Here is a 20,682-nt window from a genome sequence, read left to right on the forward strand (position 1 = left end):
TCCTTAAATGGCAGCTTGTAATTGGCATTGGGGTTCCAGGCAGTAGAGTGACAGCAGAGGTCAGTCTTGGTAAAAATCCCCCCATCACACGCTGTGGATGCCATTTTCATATAGAGTTCTGATTTTTTTTTTAAAATTAAACAGAAAATTAAATTAGGAAGGGCCAATAATTACTGTATTATTATAGCTCTTGCATACATATTTTTCTCATAGATTTGATAAGGAAAAAAAAGATTTTAAAACGCTAGTCATTATTTGAAGCTTTCCTCCTGAAGGTTTCCCTTGCTCATTGGAATGAGTTGGCCTTTGTCCCTGTCCCTTGTGTTTTGGGTAGCCAGTCTTGTCCCAGGGGGAATACGTGGGTGACTAGCACACACAGCCAGAAACCCTAGACTTCTTGTCCACATCTGGCTCAAGAACCTATGTGGGCTCCCTCTGGCCAGTGTATCCAGTTGCATGTTCGCTTGACTTCCTGATCCTCCCAGACAGCCTTCCCTAGCAACCCCGCTGTCATTCTAGACCGATTTCCCCTCTCCATTCCTCGCTGAGTCCCAGCCTCTTTCCCTGTCTGCTCCATTTGGGCCCCGACTTTGTAAGGAGGCCTTCTTCTCACCTTCTCCACCTCTGGAGTTTGGCCTATAGCATTAGTCCTTAATGGTTTCACGCATTCCTTCATTTGTTTGTTTACCCATCAAATGTTTATTAAGCCCCTCATGCATCAGACACTATTCCGGGTGCTGAGGACACACCCAGAGGGGGGGAACAAGTCCCAGCCTTGCACGTCCAGTGGACTTAGCTGTTGCCACCCAGGTGGGGAGTAGGAAGTGGGGAGGGGCACACACTATCATGGCCAGGGGCTGCCTTGCTTCGGGGTTTGGCTGGAGCCCTGAGTCTTCAGGGATGCTTGGGAGGTAAACTTGCAGAGGAAGAACAGGGCAAGGTTGGGCAGGGCCCGGGTCCCTGACTATACTGAAGTTTCATCAGGATGACCTTGGGCACATGCAGCCTGGTCTGTAAAAGGGACACCAGCAGCAGAGACCAGTTACAGCCTCTTGAAATTACTTGGCTATGAGATGGTGCAGATTTACATGAAAGCCCCGGGAGAAGGACTGGAGGAAAGAACAGACCTCACGCTCCTTCTCAGTGCATTTGTTTAGGAAGAAACCACCGGCAGCATCAGAACAGCAAGAAAGTGGATTTCTGCCAGAGTTTGTGTTTGCGATTTTGTCTAAGCATGAATATGACCGTTGCCTCATCCATTCGTTCTTTTATCTAATCAATTAATCAATTCTTACCATTTATAGCCACCAAGTAAATGCCTGGGCTAGAGATCCAAATATCAATAGGACCAGTACCGCCGCCAATGAGCCTGTGGCCCAGCTGTAGACAGGACACACAGCATCTGCCAAGAGAGGCTTGTGCGGTGTGCCAGGGTCGGGACGGCTGCGGGGGGAGGCTCCTGGGGGCTTTCCACAAAGACGTGGTGCACCGAAGCAGGGCAGGCTCGGTGAGATGCAGAAGAGGCCACGGGTGCCCGGCGTGGGTGAGGAGAGACGTGAACCTGGCTCTCGCAGATACTATGAGAAGAACCCATGACGCCCGTGAAGGCGTCCTGAGCACCGACAAGGCGCTGCACGTCCCAAGTGCTACAAGATTCTACAACCAGCACCGGGAGGTCCTTTCTGAAGGAAGCCAGTGACAGCGCCTGGCGTGGTCACGGGCTTGCTGTGCAGACAGTTCCACTGACTTCATCGCATTCAGTTGCAAACCTGCAGTGAGTCAGATATTATTATCTACACTTTATGGACAGTAAGACCGAGGCTTTGTGTGGCTGAGGAACTTACAGAAGGCAACAAAGCCAGAAAACACCGTAACTGGGAGGAACAGCCAGGTCTCCGGGTTCCCGCCTAGAGCACGTCCTGGGGGACGATGCTGCCACTTTTGGCTTCTGGATACACCAAAACATACTAAGGGATTTTGTTATTTAAAGGTTCCTTTTGGCTCTGTAATAAACACAACTCCCTTGGCTCAAAGGGAGCTAAATTTCATCAGTTCCAATCACTGGACAAAGAATTCAGGGAGAACCTGAAAACACTAGGCATAGCCTTTGACCCTCAGTGGGGAGGAGGAGGGAACACACCTAGAAAATTTGGCATTTGGTTGCTAATTCAAAAAAAAAAAATTAATCTTATTACCAGGTATCTTTTGAATTAGACATTCAAATAATTTTACTTACTGCTTAAGAACAAAATGAAATGTAGATGCATGAACATTTTACAAAAGCATAATCATTAAATAGCATCAGATTATGTGCCAATTATTTTCATTTCTATGTCATTAAAAGTTTAGGGATGAAATAAAGAAGAGAATGTGAAACAAACGCCCAAACCTTCAGTTTCCGAAATGAGACGTGTAAGTTTTATGTTGGTAAATGCGTACTTTGCAGGGTTTATTAGATCATCTGATTTCCGGGGACATCATTTAGAAGCATCCCATTTGTTGAAACTACGAGTTTTAACACCTTTGTGGGTTGAGGGGCCCCTCATCCTTCTTCATTTTCCCTGCTCTCTTGTTTCTGCGCTGAGTTTTCATCAGACCCAGTGGTACAAGAGCCCAGAGCCCATTTCTGTCATCCTCGAGGTGTTTCCATGGCCCCCCAAAGGGCCCACGCTTTCTTCTGTGCACCAGATGTAATCTGTCAAAATTCTAACCGGCCTCTTGCTTTGTCTTCTAACGCTGAGCCCCAGTGCGTTGTTTTTCACAGCAACACCAGTACCAGAGAACAATTAATGACGGTAGCTTACTGGTACCAGTTTTGAAATATTTTCTGTTGGTGAGAATCTTTGAGGAAGAGCTAGAAAAGTGCACACACGGACCTTATCTCCATGAGCCGCAGAACCAGAATTGGCCTTTTGATAAATGCTTTCTGGTAGTTGTCTTCAAGGAGCTAATTTTTCAAGCTAAGAGAGAGAGTGAGAGAGGGAGAGAGAGAGAGAGAGAAAGGGAGACGGGCAGGAAAAGAGATTTCTAATTTTTTAGGTAACTAATGACTTAAATGGAGGAAAACATAATTTCGTGAATGTATTTTGGCACATATTAAACCATATCTGCTTGGTTCTGGGATAAAGTAGCGGAGGTATTTTCGTTTGGAGAATTGGATTATTTTTGAATTCTACTTATTATACTAAATTGAATACCATATTATGAAATCCATTTCAACTTTTATGGACATCCCTGCCTCCTCCAGGGGCTTCTTCAGGCATTTGGTTTATTGGGGAAGAGTCATTTATTCCCTGCAACGATGCCCACGGTGCTGGCACATTACAGCAAAGAAAATAAGCCACAAAATTCTCGTTCTTATTGTGGAATAGTCTCAACTTACATGATTTTCTTAAAATAATGGAAAATGTTAGAATATGACATCCCAGGGAAGGGTAGAGGATTCTTGCATATCTAATCAAAATGTTATCACCCCTGAAACATATTTGTAATATGACCTTTGTCAGCTGCTTCACAGTGGAGAAATCCTTTCAAAGAGGCAAAGTTTCCAACGAAGCATCACAGGCTGGAAGAAATTCTCGGAAAAGAAATTGCATTTTCAACAAGAGAGCCTCCCCGGCCGAGTCTGCACTCCGGAGATCGCCAGGGCCCTCTTGCTGTTGTCTTAAACTGTCAAAGTTTGGCTCCTTTTGGATTTTTGAACCATTCAAAAAAGATACTTTCATAAACAGTTTCATAAATGACAGCATATCTAATTCCTTGGCTTTTGAACACCGAGCTGAGTACAGCACAGGGAGCCGACTGAGAATTGCTCCTGAAGCCATAAAGCAATCTAGGAGCTAAGTTGCCAAGCTGTTGACATAGGCAGTGGAGATGGAAATTCTCTAGTAGCGTGCTAGACCCTCCCCCTGCGCTCCGCTTGGCCTGACGCTGGCTGATTGGCGCAGTATATCTTGATGTTAGTATCCCATTTCAGAAATGTTCTGACATTATCTATTTGGAAGTTTGAAAAATAGTATGAAACTCCCAGTGCATCTGAGCACACATTTCAACACGGCAATCGTAATACCCATCTCCACTGATGCAAGATGCAGGCTTGGACCCAATTCCAACAGCTTCATTTCTAAGTCGATGGGAATCTGAACATCTTGCTGTGGGTAAGAAAATTAGGAGAGGCGAGCTTCCTTCCTGCCGCCACCCCATCCCGCCATCAGCCACCTCCGGGTGCTCGGCAGGCACAGGGCGTCGGCTGTAGAATATGAAAGAAGAAGGCAACAATCAGGAAGGATGAGTCGGAAAAGAGTTTTGAGAACAGAACTGAAAGGAAAGGAGACAATGCAGGATGTGGCGGAATACAGGTGTGGGCATTACCCGTGGCCACGCGGCTCTGCGAGAAAGCAGAAATGGCTGCAAATTCGTTTACTTGTTAAAAGATTCACGTTCGGTTCACAAATGGCGGAGCGCGTTGAATCGGAAGTGGGCTTTCACATTCCGGTTGCCTGGAGGTTCTAGTCATCTAGGAGCCTGTTGTAGCCTAGAATGAGCCCACGGACTGTCTAGCAGGGGGCGGCCAGGAAAACCACAAGACTAAGGATTCCAAAATCACCTTTAATTTCAAATTTAGACTTCTTCCAATTTATTTTTATCACACAAGCAGGGGTGGATGCCACAGCAAATGCTCAGTTACAATTTGTAGCTTGCTAATAATCAGGTTATATTTTCCCAATCGTCGACATTCTCAAGCACCGCAAATGAAAATGAGATTTGCAAGAGGAGACGTGCTCGGGAAAGTCACCTCCCCTATTTCCTTTGCAGACCAAGAAAGACAAGTTTTTAATCAGCAGTCAACTCTACAGTCTTTGGAGTTGGTTTAAACTAAGTCAGCAACTCTGATTCTTTTATTTGAAGAACAAATAGTAGGATGAAATTCCTAAGCTCTAGAAATACACCATCATAACTTGCCACCAAAAGATTTTAAATTCCTCAATTCAAAAATGCTAACACAGAGCCTTTTCTCTGTCTCTCTTTCTCACTCACTTGCTCCCTCCCTCCCTCCTCTCTCTCTCTTCTCTTTCTTCTTCCCCTGTCCCTGCCCCAATCCTATATGCGGAGGAAGTGGGAATATTCTTAATATGCATCAATAACTCGACACAAGTAAGTCCTGCTCTGTCCTTTCCTGGCTGAATCACTTTGGACAAGTAACTTGACCCTTTAAGCCCTCAATTTCCTCACCTGTAAAATGGGTGTACTGATACTTCACAAACCTGCAGGTTTTTAAAAGGATACACATGTGAAAACAAGTAGCACAGTGTCCAGGGGACAGTTGCATTTGCTCAAGACTCTTGGTAACAAATGCCAGAAGCCCGAGTCAGACTCGCTTATTCAAACAAAAGAACTGACTGCCACCCAGATGTGAGAAGCCCACAGGGACGACCTTCAGATCTAGCTGGATCTGGGGGCTCCACAGTGGAGGCTCCGTCATTTCTCCCTACTCCGTGGGATCCCCTCCCAGCAAAGATGGCCATGACCCAGAGTCACGTTGTGTCTGCTCGGTGACCCAGCAGGAGCTAACTGAACGTGCACCCAGGCAAGAGGCTGATGGGTCTAGCATGGCGGCTGAGGGAAGATCTGCCACACACAAAGGAAGTAGAGCTTGCAGGCAAGAGCCATGAATGTCCTCTGTGAACCACAGGAAATGCAGTTCTCACTCTCCAACTGCTTCTACAAGCAAAAGACACGGTGAACCTGGTGTAAGCATTCCAATCCTCATTGCTGTGTGACTTTCCCAAGTTACTCAACCACTCTGTTTCCTCAATTGTAAAACTGCGATCATGACGTTGCCTACCTCGCATGTGGTTGTGAAAATTCAAAAAGCTGATGGAGCATCGAGCCCTCAGCACAAGGCTTGCCACTTCATAAACAATGGATTTTTTTTTTTGCTATTTTTATTACAAGTCCTATCTTTCTAGTGCCTGAGTGACTCAATGAATCTCCAATAAGTGTGCTCGTTACGATTAATCCTTGGGGAACCTGGGGGGGCTCAGTCGGTTAAGCATCTGACTTCAGCTCAGGTCACGATCTCACAGTTTGTGAGTTCAAGCCCCGTGTCGGGCTGTGTGTGGACAGCTCAGAGCCTGGAGCCTGCTTTCGATTCTGTGTCTCTGTCTCTCTCCACCCCTCCCCCATTCGTGCTGACTCTCTGTCTCTCAAAAATAAATAAACATTAAAAAAAATTTTTTTTTTTTTAAATTTTTTTTTCAACGTTTATTTATTTTTGGGACAGAGAGAGACAGAGCATGAACGGGGGAGGGGCAGAGAGAGAGGGAGACACAGAATCGGAAACAGGCTCCAGGCTCCGAGCCATCAGCCCAGAGCCCGACGCGGGGCTCGAACTCACGGACCGCGAGATCGTGACCTGGCTGAAGTCGGACGCTTAACCGACTGCGCCACCCAGGCGCCCCTAAAAAAAAATTTTTTTAAAGATTAATCCTTAAGACAAAGAAATGAGGTGCAGGTTTGGCAATGCTTTGCTTGGCCTTGGAGGGGGGAGTCCAGCTCTAGGAGAGTGTCCCGAGCCAGCACCAAGTTGTCTCTGCCGTCCAGCTCCATGAAACAGGTCCCCTTGTCCACGGACGTGGTAGAAATCTCCACTGCACAGAGTCACATCCACAGGGGACTGGGGGAGCCGCCCCCTGCTGGCGCGCCACCCCCTCCACAAGCCTCTGGTGATGAATGGGTGTGAAGACTGAAGAGGCAGCGCGTGAGCCCATGCTGCAGAGCCTGGGCCTGGCACACAGTAGGCGCTCCATCACTGTGAGCAGGTACAGCACAAGTTGGTGGCTCCACACCTCGCCGTAATCTTGCCCTTACCATCCCCCTTCCTTCCTTGCCACGCCTGTTCTCCTGGCCACGTGGGTGCACGTGACTGGCTTATTCCTCTGGCCACCGTGATTGGTCCAGAGTTCGGTGTACTTACGCGTGCTGGGCCAATCAGAGCCCTTCTCTGGGATTTTTTCCCCCCCCCCAGGGGAAGCTGGAGACAGAACTTGTTTCAACTCTGGGGACGCAGTGTTGAAAGGACGTAATGCTGAGGTCATGGGGGAGGGACACGGGTCGTGCCTCTTCTCCCTCCCCACCAGGAGTGAGATCTCTGTCCTCTTTGTGTCCAGAGGCCTCCTGGACCAAGGAGGGCCTCGTGGCCAGTGGCTGCGAGTGAGACAGATGGAGCGACTGCCCGGACCTCACTCGGCCACGCCTGCCTCCGCAGATCAAAGTGAGTTATCTCTGCGAACAGTCAGATAATCGAGGGATCAGACAGACGGCCACCACCCCATCCTCACCACCGGTTTTGCTGCTCGCATGGTGATCGTTCCTCTCACTTTGCCTCGTCTTATTTTAAATCAATGGCTCAGTGCACTAGGGCTAGATTGAGGAAGTGTCCCTTAGAGAGAATACAACCACTGTTTCTTTTTCAGCTTAATATTTTTGGAGGCTGAGACGGAACGTTTGGTATGGCTGCTTCTCCTGCCTTGATTTTCGTGTGTAGTTTCCCAGGCAGAGGCAAATGAGGAAAAATCACAACCTCAGCATCAAAACCCCCATGTCTTCGGCTTTAATTTCCAAGTCACAAAAATGCAGGCACTTCTGGCTCATCCCAGAAGGACAGAGGAGGGGGGAGACGCCTTCCTCCTGGCGGCCCAGGTGCACACTCCCCAGAACTTCACACTACTTAAAAGATTTTGCCCAAACTGCCAACAACGTGTTACAAACAAAGCCCTTCCTGAAAATGGATCAAAAACACTTTGTAATAAGTGTAGGAGCTGCTTTCAAAAGGGCCAACGTCGAACAAAATCCCTGGTCCTGAGTGATCAACGCTCAAATAGCCCGGCACGGTTTGAGACAACCTCCCCCAAAGCTTCTGCACTTGAAGAAGTCGTTCTCAAGCCAATCTATCCACACACGTGCGCATCTGAAGAGTCGACTTTCACTCACTTGTTTGCATGTATTATCTACATTGCCTGGGTATTCAGTTATCTGGTTGCCCTATTTTGACCGAACTCTGGGTGCCTTTGGCCCTGATGCCCCCCACCTTCCTCCTCCACTCCTCGAGAATGTGCCCCACCCCCCATCACTGGCTGGCTATACCACCCAGATCCTAGGTGCTGGCTCTTGGCTTCGACCCTTACAGGAACACTGGGGCTGGGAAAATCAATCGTGTTAATCGGTAAAACTCTCCGCTGGAGATGCTATCCTAAAAGAAAACCACATGTAAAACACTTAAAGAAGGGAGCTCTGTAACATGTTTCTTTTGTTATACGACCCTCACACGTTTGTCCGGAGTTTGGGGCTTTCAAACCACATAAGGTTTTATGTGATCATTATAAAATCCCTTCTTTTCCCAAAGGCAGGGTAGTAAGGATTAAGTTTGACTACTGAAGACAGCTTTGTTGTAAATGGTCTCTAACGTCACAAAAGTAGCTTGGAAAGAAAGGCTTATTAAACAAATTCTTGGGTTGTGAATCATTGGAAGCAATCACATGGCATGTTCATTTGTTTAACCTGAAAGGTATCCATTTGGATGTTTAAAGAAACGATGCAAATTAACATTGTTCCCAGTGCCCACAAGAAAGCTGGCCAATCTTAGAGGACATTCAAGGAGGTCCCTTGGAGAAGTCAGAGTGGCAACGAGCGTATACTCCTTTGGTTTTCCATTTCTTTTGCAAAAAGTCCTTCATGGGAAGCTGTGTCCAGAGAAGATGGGATATGATTTATTAATCTACAGACGGGAAACCCCAAAGAAATTTGTCCACCTAGTCCAACGCTGTCATCCGACAGAGCAGTCAGGTGGATTGCACAGTGGGAGGCTGGCAGGGCTGCACCCCAAATATCCTGACCTTGCGTCCCTTACACACCAAGCTGTTCCCCAGACTGGGGCTATCCTTGTGTTGCTTCAATGACGGGACGTGTTCGTAGGCGAGGATGCTGGTGTAATGGGACATAGGAATGAGGCCTAGGGCAGTTTTCGAGGAAATGCTTTGAGCTTTTGGAAATTATCATTAAGAGGAGAAGAATTTACCAGCAAGTAAGTGTTGAGAGTGTGGATTTCAGTTCTGTTCGCTGGAGAGTCTTAAATGTCATGTTCTGGAGTCTCAGCCTTTGGCAGGGCCAGTCCTTGCCAGGAGGGGTGGCTTCCCCCCAACCCCCCTTGGTTCTAAGACCCCTACGTGGCTCCTGACCTGATGCCCCTTGTGAAGGCAGCTGCAGCGTCTCTCAACCTCCCTGAAGGGTAACTGAGTCCCGCCAGGAGAGCCTGGTGTTTGCATCCCCCTGGATGCTGCATTCTCCTCTGTCTCTCTGGCCTACCCCTCCCCAAATCCACATCATCTCTCTAAGAGGGCCTTAGGTTGCCTGTGATGACCTTTCTTTCCGTGCGTGGGAATCAGAGATGCTAATACCAGCTAAGTCTCGTTTTACTAACAGCTTACGGAATCATATTAATATACTGTTTAGATAAAAAGAAGAGTAGAATTTATTTATTGTTACAAAATTACATCACAGTACACTTGCTAGGATACCAGAAGATATCCTGGTCCATTTCGGTGTTATTTTCCCTTTTCATTTCTGTTGGGATCCTAGTTCTGAGTGTATAGACTGTAATAGACTATAAGAAGACAGGCATATTGTTGTCGATGTTTGTTGCGCGTACCTGCACGCGCCACAAAGAGTGGGTCATTATAAAAATCCTTTACACATGATAGCGTTGAGGATTAGAGAATTTGAGTAAATTTCCTAAAGTTTCACAGTGAGCCAACAGAGAAGACCAGAACAAATGGCAAAGGTGTTTCATTTCTCCTGTCTTCCTAGTTTTAGTGCCTGTGGCTGCCTGGAGCAGGATGGAGAAGGATTCTGAGGCTGAGTCCAGTCTCACCAGAAAAAAAGTAACTTAATCACCAACGTGTACTCCGGGGCCCAGGCCAGTTATTTTGAACGTGTCCCAGCTGAGGCATGGCCCCGCGTGGGGGCCTTGAGAGAATCCACCATGCGTCTATAGTCACTGGGGTTGATCATAAAGCAACCTTTCTTTAGGTTCTTTGAACAAATTTTTATTGACAACGTTGATATGTCGAGTCACTCAAGTCACAAATGTCCCAGTAGAGGAGTTGTACATACGGGGAGAGTGAAGATTTCTTTCCCATTAAGAAAACGGAACCTAAGGGGCCCATAGATGACTTAGAACGTGTGGTCCTGAGATGGGACCAATGGGTGTGTGACCTCCCTCAAGCTTTGGGGAAGACTCCCAGGGGACCTTATGCCCATCAAGCTGGATACAATGTGTCTATACTGCTTCCTGGGGATGTCATAAAAAGTACCAAAAACTGGGTGTCTGGAAACAGCACACATCTATTGTCTGAAATCAACGTGTGCAGAGGGCCGTGCTCCCACTGAAGGCTCCAGGGCTGGGTGCTGTCCGTGCCTCTCTTGTCCTGGGTTCTCCTTGGCTCCTGGATGTACCACTTTGCACCCTCCCCCTTCACACAGTTCTCCTCGAGTCTCTGTCTTCACCTGGCCTTCTGCTTGCAAGGACACCAGTGGTATGGCATTAGGACCCATTTTAACTTGTTACCTCTGTAAATATTCTATCTCCAAATAGGGTCACATTCTGAGTACTGGGGTTGGGACGCCAACATATTTTTCTGGGAGAACACAATTCAACCATAATAACGTCCACAGAGCACCAAGTAGTGCCGGCACCCATGTGCTCACTGACTAGCACCTGAGCCTGGCCTGACTGCTACGGAGCCTGTGTCTAGGTCATGGTGACCTTCAGGACCCGAGGGGCCCTGCAAGGCCACCTCCGACCACAGGCAATAGAGACATCCCAGGCCCCTCTGCTCGCTCATCGACCCGGATGGTGCCCGGAGTCCTGCCTGTCCCTGCCCTCCGGGAGGCCCAGGCAGGCAGCCGGCGCTCCGGGCCCCTGCCCCGCAGAGCTGAGTTGGCAACACGGCCACTGAGCACTTGGCGCCGCGAACCGCAAGCACCACGGGACGCGGAGCTGATGGTGGCTAAACTGAGGCACGGAGCGCTGTGGGGCGGGAGCGCGGGGTCTGGGCGGCCACGCAGGGGAGGCGGGTCGGCGGCGGGCGGGAGGGCCCTCGCGGGGCGGCGCCGGGAGGCCAGCGAGGCTGCGCAGAGCGGGGTCAGCCCAGGCTCCGCCGCACTGGGCATGCTCCGACCCCCGCGGCAGTCCGCAGACAGGGGGCGGGCGTCCGCTCTCCGCCCCGGCCCCGCCCTGCCTTCTAGGCCCCGCCCCCGCGCCTCGGCCTCCACCCCCGCTCCCGCACTTCCCGGCGCCCCCCTCTCTGGGCCCCGCCCCCGCGCCCGTGGCTCCGCTCTTCCTGACCCAGCTTCCGTCACGTCCAGGCCCCGCCCACTGTGGCCCCGCCCCCGCCCCGGCTCCGCCCCCCGCGCCCCGGACATGCCTGGGCAGCCCGTGGTTCTCCAGCACTTGGCCACCCTGTGCTCGCAGCTGCTCGAGGTCGGCGCCCTGGTGACGCGGTGAGTGTCTGGGTTGCTGCCCTCCCGCCAAAGTCGGGGCCTTTCTTAGGCTGAGCAGTGGTCTGAAGCCTGTGGTTCTATGGGCACCCTCTCCTCGCCATAGGCGAGGGGCCTGCCCTGATCCCACCCTCTCTGCACAGGCCCCAGGTGTGCGCACGTGTGCCCAGGTGTACCCAGGTGTGCCCAGGTGCGGCCCTCCTTCCCCACGTCTGGAGTTCCTGGACCAAGTTGCTCTGCGGTGATAGCGGCCCGTTGTGGCCTCCCCTGCCATGCCTGTAGTTGGCCAACATCTTCGACGCTCTCCCTGCCCACTCCCCCGCCCTGCACTACTGACCAGCGCCTGGGGGCCGCCGCTTGCCTTCTGTTCCCAGGAAGCTTCCAGAGGCCTCTACTCCGGCCCTTCCTTGCAGCAAGCCTTTAGCATACTCTTTGTGCAGAATTCCACATTTGCTGCACCGTGTTTTAAGACAGTGCCAGAGAAGAGCAAGTTCTGGGGTCCTCATTTTCATGGCTGGTGTGTGTATACATTTCGCCCTAATTGCCTCCGCAAACACTTAGAGTAAATAAGTGGAGTTTGAGAGCCATTTACACTGGGCACCATAATTCCCAAGTCGGTGATAATACAGTAGAGCAGTGTTCTAACCCACGTATTCCCCGCTCCCTTTCTGGGCCCATCATTTCCTGAGATCTCAGAATGGTCTTCCCTATCAAGGCCTCTGCTCAATACTTGGCTTTCTATCTTGGAAGCACATTTTGTATGCTCAAACACAGCATTTGCTTGGTTGGGTGGACAGTCATCAGGGCAGAGGGAGGCTGCTTTGCCCAGGGAGGGGTCACTTCAGCTGTTTGTGGCAGAGCACGAAGCTGTTGAACACGGGGAGCTAGGAATCGGACTGGTTACTTACATTAAGAACCTGTAAAATGTCTGCGTCAGGCCCTTCTCTCCATCTCCCCAAGATAGATGATGAAGAGACAGTTTTGTTCTTTCCCTGAGTCCTTCAATGGATAACACACGGTATAAAAAAAGGGTGTAAAAGCATTAGAAAAGGACGTAAAAACGAAAGCATGCTGGGGGTAAAGCAATTTTAAGGAAACAGTGTCAGAGTTCTCCTCTCCATTCCTGGCTGCCCCCCCAGCGGGGAGTTCATATTGTGTTAACTCAGACACTGTTGTCCTGGAGGTCACAGCAAGTGCACACCTGCAAAGGTCCAGAGTCTACAGGTAGTGGAGAGTTGGCCTCGCTCTACAGGTGTTTGATTTCTTCCCAGGTTCTTGTCTTGAGTTAGAATTTGAATAGTAGAGTACAGTATGGGGGCTGGATGAACCGGGCCTCAAGTACAGAGCTATAGAAAGGCACCTTTTCTTCATGAATGTTCTTTTCATTAAAACAAATCTGTGGGCGCCTCGGTGGCTCAGTCAGTTAAGCATCCCACTCCTGATCTCAGCTCAGGTCTTGATCTCAGGGTCATGAGTTCAAGCCCCACATTGGTCTCCATGCTGGGCATGAAGCCTACTTAAAACAGAAAACAAATCTGTGTTATAAGAGCTAGATTTTAGTATTATTAAACTCTGCTCTGGACACCGTTGAACACTGATGGAGAGGGAAGTTTAAAGAAGTAATGCACTAGGCGTGGACATGTTGGAAAGATCTCACTCTTGTTCAGTGGAGATTCTCAGACCTTTCTTTTCTCCTGTGTTTTGATCTCGTGTGGCTCTCGGTCGAGCCTCACTTGGGCCCTCCACTCAGGCCTCCTGTCCCCACTTGCCTTTCCTGGTGCACAAGTGAGGTCCTGGGCTGGCCGTGCAGGGGAGGAGGGCAGTGGGGCCTGAGGAAGAAGGGGGCCTCCCTGGCAGTCTCTGCTCTTCCTGTCCCAGGAACCCAGCAGTGTGCTCCTTGGTGTTGTTCCATAAAGGAAACTTACTAAATTGTCTTCATTTTTCTTATTTCGCAGAGGACACTTAGAAGCCAGGGACTCAAACCACCAACACGGCTCTATTCCAGCTCCCTGTTTGGGGTCTCAAGGCCCTTTTCAGTTTATAGTATAGTCTCTTTGATAGAAAATCATGGAAGCAAGACAGTATTTTCTGAATTCTCTTTTCCTGTGGTCATCTGTTACCCTTATTATCAGGTGTGTTTTCATACTTCTCTCTGACTTTATCTAACTGCATAAAATTCCTCTTGTGGGTCAACTTTCCCTGGGGGTTTTGACTTCCTGTCACATCTCTGGTCACTCCAGACACCTACATTGGGCTCCAGGTCTCTGAAAGGCCCTGAGCTCATTCGGCTACTGTCTTAGGCCTCCTGAGCCTCTTTTCTGGGAGGGGTAGCTTCTTTTTTTGTTGTTAAAAAAATTTTTTTTAATGTTTATTTATTTTTGAGAGAGAGAGAGTGTGTGAGCAGGGAAAGGGCAGAGAGAGAGGGAGACACAGAGTCTGAAGCAGGCTCCAGGCTCCAAGTTGTCAGCACAGAGCCCGACCCGGGGCTCAAACTCACAGACTGCGACGTCATGACCTGAGCCGAAGTCAGCCGCTCAACCGACTGAGCCCCCCAGGAACCCCTGTGATGGGTAGCTTCTGATACAGGTGCTTAGGTCTTATCTCAGAATGTTATTTATACAAAGCCTGAAACTTAAAAATCGGAGACATACAAACCATAACATTCCCATTGGGTGAGAGTGGATTCCCTGTCATCCTTTCACATGTACTCATGATGAGTGAACAAACCCAACAGCACCCGTTCCTGGTTTAAAGTAAAAGTATGTGTGGGGGAGGGGCCTGAGCTGTGCAGGAGGGGCTGGTTTTCCCTTGGTTCACAGGATGCATTTCCCCTCCTGTTAGTTCTGGAGGCCTGTCTTGGGCAAAAGTAGGTGAAAGTTGTAGACTGTTGGGAGACAGAATACTGCCAGATGGGTGTCCTGTGGCATTAGGGTAACCGGTACGTCTTTGCTGGTCAGTGGAAAGAGTCGTTTCCTTTGGTTGTAGAAAATTTAACAATAATAAAGAGCTTAGAGAGGGCTGCGAGGTTTTGGGAAAGCCGTACAGTGAATATATGGAATATAGTGAATGACTTATTCCTTTAAATAGCAATTGAAGTGAATTGTCTAAGAACAGGAATAAATCGTTTTGTGACCTTTTGTAACCTTTGAAGGAACCCAAGTGGTTTTGGCAGATGTGGCTTACGTGTAAATCGGTCACAGTGTCTTGCCAAAGTGCTCAGAATCCCTGGCGGGGAAGCCAGTCTGTGGCAGTCACGCTCCTGATGTCTGCCTCAGCGAAATAACTAACTAAATAGGCAGCCCCAGGAGCCACTGACACAGCAGTGACACCCTTGGCTATGTGTTAAACGCTGAAACTTGTTTTTGACACCACAAGTTGTTTTCAATCCGATTGGGGGCTTGGAGGAGTGGGGGTCTCCAGGGAGGCAGGCCTCATGTCTCCATCCCCCCGGCCCCAACCTGGAGTAGACTTTTGGCTTTTGATGCAGCTGTGGTAAAACCAGTTAAAAGTTCTATAGCAACATTTCCTGGCAGTTAAATTTGTTGTCGTCTGTGTGGAACCACGAAAGGGATTGTGAGCGAGTTATAAATGCCTCATATGTTCGCTCTACTACTTTGAAAATTGTCTTGTTAGAATAATTTCCTACACGTAGCACTTGTGAAGTCAGCAGAGTATCCAGCCCGAGCTCTATTGCCCATTCCCAGAAGTCTGGGGGTGAAGCTGAACGCGCGGTCCGCCAATGGCACCACTCGTAAAAGCAGGCACTTGTTAAATCTATTTGTTTTTATTATAGACATCGATCTGCCAGTCGCAATAATGCATTTATGGACATTTTTCTGCAAGCACAGCGCTGGTGGCAGTTTTTACTGACAAATTGAGTCATATGGATAGTAGTTTAGAAAACTCTCACCTTATTGATAGATTAGGCACTTCCAGCGCTGGGTGTTGAGAGGTATCTAGATGGGCGTAGAGAGGGAATTGAATCTTGGGGCAAGATATGGGATGGGACATTTAAATGTTGAAATTTAGTAAGTAACTAGTTATTTCTCATTTGTTTTTAAATTGTTAGCTACAGTTTACCCCCCAGTCAAAAGGACTAAAAGTTGGGACCCAAGGTGTTACCTTCAGATTTTGACCTGCTTGTTTGGGTTCGTTGGTAAGAGCCACCACTGGAATGCATTGCTGTCCTTGTAGTGGGATATCCATGTGTCGTAGGTACAGTGTTCTCAAAAGGGGCTCTGAGCCCTATTGGTATCAGGATTACCAAGGGTGCTAGTTACAAAAGGCAGATTGTAGGCTTCCTTGTCAGACCTACGAGATGAGCACCTGGGGACCTGTGTCTTTGCAAGCTTCCCAGGGAATTCTAGGGACCCCAATGTTCCAAGCATCTCTTGGGAAATCTTTAGGATGGCTGAGAAGTAGTGCTCGCCAGCCCAGACAAGCTCTGGAGTTCCCCTTCCAGATGGATCCGTTCGCAGCCAGCGTTGTCGTCAGTTGCCCGTGCTTATGGATCTGTGTATGGTTTTGTAACTCCTCAGAGACATGTGAATCTCTTCAAATTGCAAACCCAACATGTTATCATAGTGTTATAGTTTTCGGTCTTGTGGTTATGACAGAAGATGCAGATGTTACCAAAACTTTGGCATTAGTTTTACAAACAAATGTTAAGCATGGACAGCCATATTATATTTCACTCCTATCTTTTCCTTTGAATGGCTGGCATTGCTTTTCTCCTCTCTGGGTAGAAGCGTGTTCATGGTCTCAGGTGAGGGCTGACTTTCAAATGCACAACTGAATGTATTTTTGTAGAACAGAGTTGAGTTTTTATTCAGGAAGTGCCAGAGTTGTGTTGGGGAGAAAAATGGGAGGGATTTGGGTGGTGCCATTTACTAGTAGGGTGACTTTAGGAAACTTTGAAAACCCAGGCTGCCTCCTCCTGTGTCTGATGGTGATGATCATGCTTATTGTGTCTACTTGGGTGAGTGTAAGCACATGAAGTAATAAAGTATGAAGCACTGCCTGGGTAGAAATCTTAACTTGGAACCACAGTCTCATAGAAGGATGAGATTCTACCTAGAAAAGTGGGGAGGAACAACCCGGAAATCCTACTTTCCCTCCAGCCCAATAACATCCTGGTTTTGTAGATTTACACATAACCCAAGCCCCCATTTGGGGAGGCAAGCACAGGGTTAAGTGCGCAGCCTCTGGTAACAAGCCTGCTTGTCTGGATCTACTAGTTATACGACCTTGAGTAGAGTTACTTAACTTTTCTGATCCTTAGTCTCCCCCCAAATAGGGAAGATGACACTGCCATTCAGAGGGCTGTTGTTGGCTATTGGGAGGGAATTGTGTTTACAGAGCACACCAGGCCCTGGTGAGCCCAGGAATAGCCGACCTTTGTTAGCTCAGAGCCACCGACCTGTTTTCAGGAGGAGGCAGGACTAGCGATGGAGTCCAGTGTCCCATCTCCTGTGTGTCTGTGATTCCAGGCGGTCATGGACTTGTGTTTGGTCTGGAGCATGATGTAGCTCAGTGCTAATTTGCCGGGTTTCTAAAATTCTTTCTCTAAGGAGCTGGTTTCCCTTGCTGCCAGTTTGGTTTTTCACAGTGGACATTGTCAACAGCTGCTCAAGTGCTTGCTGTCAAGGTGCTCCCCACTCAGGTGTGATCTGTGAGTGCTCAGGTGTGCGGTGCCCAGGGCAGGCTCGTGCTGCGTGGGTGGAGAGCAGGCCAGTGGACCCTGCCAGTCTCTGGCAGCCCTGGGAGGCTTGACAGTAAGCATCTGTTAAATGGAAAGAACCTCCTGAAGGGCCACACACAGAATCGGACACTGGCAGTGGTCAGGAGCCATCAGGGTCCCCAGCATATGTGACCACTCATACCGTGGTAGTGATGGGTAAGGCGACGGGTTAGGTCAGTTTTGTCAAAAATAAAAAATCCACAATAATTTGTGTGGGTGGAAATGGGCCATATTTAGGAGTGTCTTTTTCCCGTCCTATCATGGGTCAGCCTAGTAGATTCAGTCAAGTTCCAGAAGAATCTGGACAGTGCAAGAATGATAGTATTGCTGATAATAGCATTTATCGAAGGCTCACTGTGCTGGTTGATTTACGTAGGTAGATCGGCTTCTCATATCTTCAGGATCACTGGGTGACCCAGACACCGTTAGTTTCTTTATTTTGTGTATGAGGAGACCGGCTCCCGAGAGGTCGAGGGGCCTGTACAAGGCACACGGGCATAGGAGTGGGGTTCTGTGTTAGCCCATTGGTTGTGTCATGCTGCCTCTGCAGGGGTGAAGCAGAGAAATGGGTACAAGTCCTTTTAGAGGCAAGATGTAGCAGACATAAATCCACACCTGTATGTTCTTGTGTATGTTTTCTGAAGGCCAGTGTGACTAAGCATTATCCTTCACATTGTGGGAAAAACAGCGCTGTCAAGTCTGTGCCTGCTTGCCGTGCTCACGACACCTCCCAGCACACAAGCCACTTGTACGGGGCTGACAAGACCCTACCTGTGTGTGCTCTGCCACTTACTGAAGACGCAGGTGTACCCCGCGTCCCTCCTTTGAGCATAGGACCAGTGAGCAGGTGCCGGAGAAAGGAGAGGAGCGCCCTGGGCGCCAGGCTATGTTCGAGGACTTCAGCCACGCTCATTACCGAGTCCCGATGGGCCACGGACTTGCGCCTGATTCCAGCCGTAAGGGCGGATGAAGCACTTGCGCATAGACTTGCGGCCCAGTGGTGGCACGCGTGGACTCATGGATGTAGATGGATCTGCGAGCAGTCTGGCTGGAGTAGGGGTGGGAGTCGGGGCTAGAAAGGGGGCCGAAAGTTAGTGCCAGGCCAGCCAGGAAGGGGACTGTTCTCTCTGACCCTTGGCCTTGGGAGCTTTGTGAGTGGGGGACCACTGCGGTCACCAACAGGGACGACAGGGAGGGAGGAGGAGAGGAGGTCCGGGTGGCGGGCGACCTCTGTTGGCAGGCGGCACGCAGGGAATCGCTAGGGACACGCGCGGCATGCGGGGAGGTGGTACTGTCACGCACCTCACGTGCGGAAGCGGTACGGCCACGTGGGGAGGTGGCACGACCGTGCGTGCGGCATGCTGGGAAGGGGTACGGTCGCACGCAGCACGTCGGGAGGCGGTACGGCCACGTGGGGAGGTGGTGCAGTCGGGCGTGCGGCCTGCTGGGAAGCGGTACGGTCACGTGGGGAGGCGGTACGGCCACGCGCCGCACGCCGGGAAGCGGTACGGTCACACACGTCGCGGGCGGAAGCGGTACGGTCACACGTGGCGTGTCAGAGTGGGGGTGGGGACAGCGTGTGGGAAGCCGAGGGGGCCTGGAGGGCTTGCTGGCGGAGTGTGGGGCGCCGAGGGAGTTGGGTGCAGTTTGGAGGTGGAAGGTGACTGTGTTTAGAAGCTGTGTTTTTAAACGGGGAAGGGAAACACGGGGTGTGTGTGCTTTTTATTCACGGAAAGGCAGGCCTTGGGGAAGTCAGAGAAACGATCTGGCTTTCGCAGGGTACATAACCCGTTTCTGTCATGGCAGCCTGGGGTTCGGGGGGGGGGTGGTGGCTGCCTGCCCTCCTGTCACCTGGCTCGGGCAGGGCTGAGGAGGCCTCGCGAGCGGCGCTCGCACCCCTGCCCGCTCTCCGTTGGGGGGGAGGGGAGCGGCTGTGCTTTCCTGCAAGCGCTCGTGAGGTCTTTCAACACAACCGCCAAGTTCGGGGTGTGCAGTCACTTCAGGATACACGTTGAAAGGGAAATGCGTGCCCAGTCCCCTTAGGTCGAGACCACCTCGCCGATGTCAGCGTGTGCACCTCCCTGCGCCCTCGTGCGGGTCACTGCTGGGGCTTCTGGCGGCCTGTCCACCCCGCGTCGCTGTTTCAGGCTCTGGGAGTGCTTCTGGGCGCACCCGGGGGCCAGGGTGGGCCTGCGTAGGGGCGGGAAGTGCTTGGAGAAGGCCCCCCGTGGGAGAGTGACCTGTGAGGGGGACTTGGACCAGGAGAAGCAGGCGGCCTGGCGGAGGAGGCCTGGGCAGAGCACCCAGGAGGGTCCTGGGTGGTCACCGGGTGGCGTGCGGGAAGGACAGACGGAAAGGTGCCAGTGACTCAGATGGAGTCAAGGGTGACGCATGTTGGGCCTCCCGGCTGCCCTGGCCCTTGGACGCTCCACAGTGTGGCCAAGGTCCCGAGATATGGCGCTTCCAAGTCTCCGGGTCCTGAACTTGTCCTAGTCAAGAAATGACATCAGCGGTGGGCCGGGAGAGGAGGTGGGCGGGGGTCCTCTGCACGGGGCCTCGCCCGAATCCTCGCCCGAATCCTCGCCTGTGTTTGCAGCCACTCTCCTTAGTAAGGCTTTTCACACTCAGTGGAAGTTCCTGGAATAATGGGCAAAGGGAAGAAATGATGTATTTTCAAAAGTTACTGAGTTTAGGTACCTATCCCAAGAAAAGCCCATGTGTGCTATTCTTTATTGTGCAGAAAAATTTGTTTCTGTCACCATTGTGTTATCATCAGATTAAGCTGTCGAGTCAGATGGATGCGGTGCATTCTGCCGGCATGTTTGCTGATCACCACCTTCTGCACCCACCCCGGCCCATCCGTCTCTGGCGCTGGCGGGTTCCGGCCCCCACTGGGTCAACAGGGAGTTTGTGGGGGGGGGGGGGCGCTCCTCTCACGCTGCTTTTGGAATTTGTTCCAAGAACAGTCAGGCCAAGTGCGTAGGTTCTAAAATTGAATTAGTGTTCTTAATATTCAACATTATCCATCATTCTGGCTACAATCAGCCACCGTAAATGTGTTCTGCCCACCAGCAGGGCAGGCTCTGGGAGACCTCTGTGTTCTGTCATGGGTGACTAGTGGTTTACTGGGACACACACTTTCACTGCTAAACCCACAAGGTCCCGGGTGAGCTGGGCGGGGGAGGTGGTCACCTGTGCAGGGTCCTCTGTGACATCCTGCCTGTTGCTCTCCTACTATTTGAATTCACATGGGTTTTGACCTATTATCATTAGTTTCTTTTCCTACAAAAGTATGGGCTTTAAAAACTTCCTTTTACCTTCTCTCTCTCTCTCTCTCTCTCTCTCTCTCTCTCTCTCTCTTTTTTTAAGTGTTTATTTTTGCCCTG

At 50.3% G+C, this 20,682-nt stretch overlaps 1 protein-coding gene across 1 annotated transcript in view; it reads left to right on the forward strand.

Moving 5' to 3' along the window:
* Positions 1 to 11,475: 11,475 nt before the first annotated feature.
* Positions 11,476 to 20,682, forward strand: part of MGMT (O-6-methylguanine-DNA methyltransferase) — a 306,287-nt gene continuing 297,080 nt past the window's right edge. The window contains exon 1 of the mRNA XM_047073615.1: positions 11,476 to 11,559. The gene's annotated coding sequence lies outside the window, so the exon portion shown is untranslated. The remainder of the gene's footprint in view (positions 11,560 to 20,682) is intronic.

The sequence above is a fragment of the Lynx rufus genome, unplaced genomic scaffold, assembly GCF_022079265.1.
Source record: "Lynx rufus isolate CCGP_SWC_20201006 ecotype Redwood Valley unplaced genomic scaffold, mLynRuf1.p SCAF_11, whole genome shotgun sequence".
Lineage (NCBI taxonomy): Eukaryota > Metazoa > Chordata > Mammalia > Carnivora > Felidae > Lynx > Lynx rufus.